A 5676-nucleotide genomic window follows, 5' to 3' on the forward strand; every position below is an offset into this window, starting at 1 on the left:
TGTAACATGCTTGAAGGAAGGAACTCAAACAAACGCTACAACCCTGTGAGACTCGAGCCATTACCTTCTTTAGAGAGTTATAATCTGTGATTCTTTGTTTTCTAAAGTTGTTGCATGATCTCATTATTCCTTGCTTGGTTGCTACTTAGAATGCAATTGTATCATGATAGAACTAAATGCTAGAACTTATATCCGTTTCATTCAAAGCATGACATTGAATTGCATAACATATATCAAGATGAAGTTGTGTAGTTGCCACCATAGCCAAATAGCCTTACTTCCCATATTTCGTATTTGTTGTAAGTTTTAACCCCGTTGAGCCTTGTTTAGCCTTTATTCTTTGTTTACCCACATTATCCTCACCTAGCCTAGTGTAGGACAGTCCACACCCTTGTTCTTAAAAGATAGTGAGCATGACTTAAATGAATTCCTTTTGAGTACATTATGAAAGAAAATAAGTGTGGGGGAGAGAATGTTTTGTTCTTAAGTGTTTATGTATGTTTTGAGAGTCAAAAGAAAAGAAAAAAATTGTGAAAAACATATGAAAAAAGAAAAACAGACAAGAAAAGAAAGAAAGAAAGAAAAAAAAAAAAAAAAAAGAGCTTGTTCTCCCTTTTTGTTCAAAAGTTGAGTTTTCATTCAAAAGGGAATTCTAAGTGCCTAATTCAATACTTTGCTCACTATTGCTTTAAGAATGTTTGTTTATCCTTCACCCTTCTTTGTTAGCCAAACACCCCAAGCCCCATTACAACCCTTATGCTTCTATCTTGAGTGTTATGTGTTTCAATTTGTGGAGTTTGAACTTCGTATGAGCTTATGGAATCACTAGTTCTCGTTCTAAGTAGTAGCATTCCATTCATGAGATCATATTCATATTATTGTCGTAAATCCAGAAAATGCTTTCTTTGATATAACATATGTGAGTGTTAGTCTTCATATTTACATCAATCTTCTCACATATACCTAGTGTAGGGTGTGAAGTCAGAAAATCTGTGTGAAAATAGAGTGCATTCTAGTGAGGAATTGAGCAAATTCTCTAAGGCATGTTACTACATTCAAAACATGGTTTTAAATGCTTAATTGTGAACTAGTATGTGGTGACTATGAGTAAGAATGTACTTAAGTGTAAAGATGGCTAAAATCTGTGGGAATAATGAGTTTTAACTTGTCATGTGCATTGGAAATCCCTGAGACGATTGTTGGAAGGTGTAGGTTGTGTTTTGTTCGTTTTGTTTTGTTTTTGGTTTCTTTTGCTTTGTTTTGCTCGAGGACTAGCAAAAGCCAAGTGTGGGGGAATTTGATAGGAGCATATTCATGCGACTTAAATGGCTTGTTCTCGTGCATTTACGTTATGTTTCTTTAGTTATTTTAGTCCTTTATGCTTCTTTTGTGTGTTTTCAGGTTCTAAGGGCAAAGTATGCAAAATGGTGCATTTTGGAGTAGTTTGGGGCGTTAAATGGATTGCATATACTTGAAGCCAAGTAGATGGACGAAATTGAAGACCAAAGGAGGCCCTTTGTACCAGAAATTCACACCAACACATCCCATTTCAGATTGCATTCCAATCATTCCAGCCAAGCCACATGCACTCCCTTTAATTTATTCAACCTAGCTGTCAAAGCACATGCACATTCACCCTAATCATTCACATACACAATCTGCCATCATTCACACATTCATTCCACATGCATTCATCAACATATCTAGCTGTCACTCACATGCATTCCCTTCATATAAATCAGCCACATGCACCCATAATCATTCAACCAACTTTGCACATTGATAGGAGCATATTTAGGCGACTTACTTAGCTTGTTTTCGTGCATCTATGTTGTTAATTCATAGTTGTTTTAGTAGTTTAAGCCATTTTCGTGTGTTTTTAGGTTCATATGGCTAAGGAAGCAAAAAGATGCATTTTGGAGCATTTTGGAGCAAAATTGGGCTTGGAATGGATAGCATATGATTGGAGCCAAAGTGTTGGACGAATTTGAAGGCCTTGTATTCATTTTGGACATAAAACAAAGGGCCTAGCCCATTCTCTCTTAAACCAACCCCAAGGCCATGCATTTCCTTCCAATTCCAAAGCCCACAATCACTTCAAAAGCCATGCAAAGAACCATCCATTCCATCAAAAACAATCCATCAATTCACATGCAAAACCACCATTAACACACATGCACCCAAACAAAGCCAACCTAGCTAACCCTACATGCATTCTTTATGCAACTCTTCATCATTCCACCATTCATACCCTACATGCATTCTTTATGCAACTCTTCATCATTCCACCATTCATTCTTTATTCCACAAACAAGTCACATGCATTTCCACCTTCCTATTTCATCATTTCACCACATTCTCCCTCTTTAACTCATTTCATTATTCATTCACTTTGCATTCATTCAATTCCACCCCACATGCACCCTTTATTCTTCATCATTGCAACCATGGCACATTTACACCAACAAAACAACTCCCATGCCATGGCCTACTCATATTCCCATTTCCTTTCCAACATCTCACATGCATTTCCACCTTCCTACTTCATCATTTCACCACATTTTCCCTTTTATTTCCACATGCAATTCTTCATCATTGCATCCACAAACACCTTAAACAAATAGCCATATACATCTCCACTCCTCCTATAAATACCCTTGCATTCATTCATTCATAAATCATCTCATTTCATACACAACACACCACAAACACTTCCATCTTCTCCCTAGCCGTGAGTTTCTCTCCATTTCCCTTCCATTTCTCCTCCATTTCTTCCATTTCCATAATCCCCCAATCCATTCAACACACCAACAACATCCCTTAGTCCTTGTGCCACAATAAAGAGGAAGATAAGAGGGCCTAAACGTTCATACAATTCACGTTTGAGTTGTTGGAATGTTTACGCGTTTCTTTGATTTCAATGTTTAAATTCAATTCTCTTTGTTTTGTAATATGAGGAATGGAAGAGAAGAGTGCCTAAACGTTCATGCAATTCAAGTTTGAGTTGTTGGAATGTTTAGGTGTTTCTTTGATTTCAAAGTTATGAGGAACTAAACCCTTTTTGGCTAGGGGTGATTTCAATACCATGATTATTTATGTAATATGAATTGATGAATTCCGGTTATGAACTCTTGATTCGTGAATGCAATTGGCTTAACTATTTGATGATTAACTTATTTGTGTTTGTTGATTGAGGGTCGACACTTAATTAGCATGCATGAATATGTGGCTAAAGTTTAAGAAGGTTTCACATAATCGTTACTAACTTATACTTGAAAGTAGTGAAGGTCGCTTGTCACGATCGCGTTAAGTTTAATTCTTAGCATGAGTAACATGATGTCATAGTTGCAAATGCTTTGTCAATGCTTATGGTTTTCATTATTCTTAATGATCTTCGATTGTATCTCTATTATGATGACATGTAGGGAACTTTTGAGAATGTTTTGGGTTGTCGAATGATGCCATCCAATCCAATAATATAAGGAAAATCTGAGGGTTAACTAGTGATGTCACGGTTAATTTGGGGCATTGTCGTTCATAATTCAATGAAGGAATAACTGGAAATTGATTCATATGCATAAATATCATGTGTGAAGAAAGAACCTCTAGCTAATTCACCAACCATCTAATTTCACAACACTTGTTTGCAATCTATCCATATTTACAATTTGTTTTGTTTCCAAGTATCCATTTTAGTTTAAATTCGTCCAAATCCAATTCCCCCCTATTTCGTTGAAGTCTTAGTCTTAATCTTTCTTATTTTTAGTTTTGCTTTCTTCGAGCATTAAATAGTGTTTTATATTGAGTTTTTATGTTTTTAAGTCAATTTAGAAGGTTTTAGCAAGCCCTCCTAATCCCCGGTCTAGAACGATCCCTCACTTATCCATTCTACTACAATTGTCAAACGAGGGTTTAATTTGAGTGTCAAGTAATTCTCGCATCAAATTCGTAGGGTTTTATCCACCATAACTTCAAATGTTGTTTCTTGCTGTTTTTAAGTGTGTTTAGTGTGTTTTGACTTAAAAATTCGAAAATCACATAAAAATTTGAAAAACATGTTTTGAAAAGCCTAAAAAGAGTGTTTTGAGTCGTTTTTGTGTCGTAGGTCACCTTCCAACACAATGATAAGGATTTGGTTTCTAATTGCATGACTGTTGAAAAGAGTTATAAACATGGAGAAAAGTTTGATTTACTCTTGGTATATGCTTGGTTATGGTTATAATGTATGACTTCACATGCAATCATAAAAGAAAAAAAATTAGTTATGTAACATGCTTGAAGGAAGGAACTCAAACAAACGCTACAACCCTGAGAGACTTGAGCCTATAACGTTCTTTGGAGAGTATAATCTGTGATTTCTTGTTTTCTAAAGTTGTTGCATGATCTCATTATTCTTTGCTTGGTTACTACTTAGAAGGCGTTTCATCATATAGTTCCAAATGCTAGAACTCATGCCCATTTCATTCAAAGCATGTTATTGATTTACATAACATATTCAAGATGAAGTTGTGTAATTGCCACCATAGCCAAATAACCTCACTTCCCATATTTCGTATATGTTGTAAGTTTTACCCCCGTTGAGCTTTGTTTAGCCTTTATTCTTTGTCAACCCACATTATCCTCACCTAGCCTAGTTTAGGACAATCCACACCTTTGTTCTTAGAAGATAGTGAGCATGACTTAAATGAATTCCTTTTGAGTTACATTATGCAAGAAAATGAGTGTAGGAGAAGGAATGCTTGTTCTTAAGTATGTTTTGAGTTTCAAAAGAAAAGAAAAACAGAAAAGAAAAGAAAGAAAGAAAAAAGAGCTTGAAAAAAATGAAAGAATGAGTGATTGAAGTAAGGGCTCAAAACACCAATTCTGGCCCTAAATTGTCTCCCTTTTTGTTCCAAAGTTGAGTTTTCATTCAAAAGTGAATTCTAAGTTGATTCAATTGCCTTGCTCACTATTTCTTTAAGAACCTTTGTTTTCCATATCCCTTCTTTGTTATCCACACGCCCCAAGCCCCATTACAACCCGTGACTTCAATCTTGAGTGTTATGTGTTTCAATTTGTGGAGTTTGAACTTGGTATGAGCATATGGTGTCACTGGTTCTCGCGTCTAAGTAGTAGCATTCCATTCATGAGATCATAATCTAAACATGCTTATTAACTCCAAAAATTGCGTTCTTTGTGATACATATATGTGAGTTTTCGTTTTCATGTTTACATCAATCTTCTCACATATGACTAGATTAGGGTGTGTAGTTAGAAAATCTGAGTGAAAATTGAGTGCATATCTTGTAAGGAATTGAGCAAATTCTCTAAGGCATGTTACTACATTCAAAACATGGTTTTAAATGCTTAATTGTGAACTAGTATGTGGTGACTATGATTAAGAATGTACTTAAGGGTAAAGATGGCTAAATTCTGTGGGAATAATAATTTTTAACTTGTCATGTGCATTGGAAATCCCTGAAACGATTGTTGGAAGGTGTAGGTTGTGTTTTACGTGTTTAGTGTCGTTTTGTTTATTTGTTTTTATTCTGTTTTGCTCGAGGACTAGCAAAAGATAAGTGTGGGGGAGTTTGATAGGAGCATATTTAGGCGACTTACTTAGCTTGTTTTCGTGCATCTATGTTGTTAATTCATAGTTGTTTTAGTAGTTTAAGCCATTTTCGTGTGTTTTTAGGT

This window comes from the organism of the source record quoted next, unplaced genomic scaffold (genome assembly GCF_019419815.1).
Source record: "Pyrus x bretschneideri cultivar Hongxiangsu unplaced genomic scaffold, Pyrus_bretschneideri_v1 Contig106, whole genome shotgun sequence".
Taxonomy (NCBI): domain Eukaryota; kingdom Viridiplantae; phylum Streptophyta; class Magnoliopsida; order Rosales; family Rosaceae; genus Pyrus; species Pyrus x bretschneideri.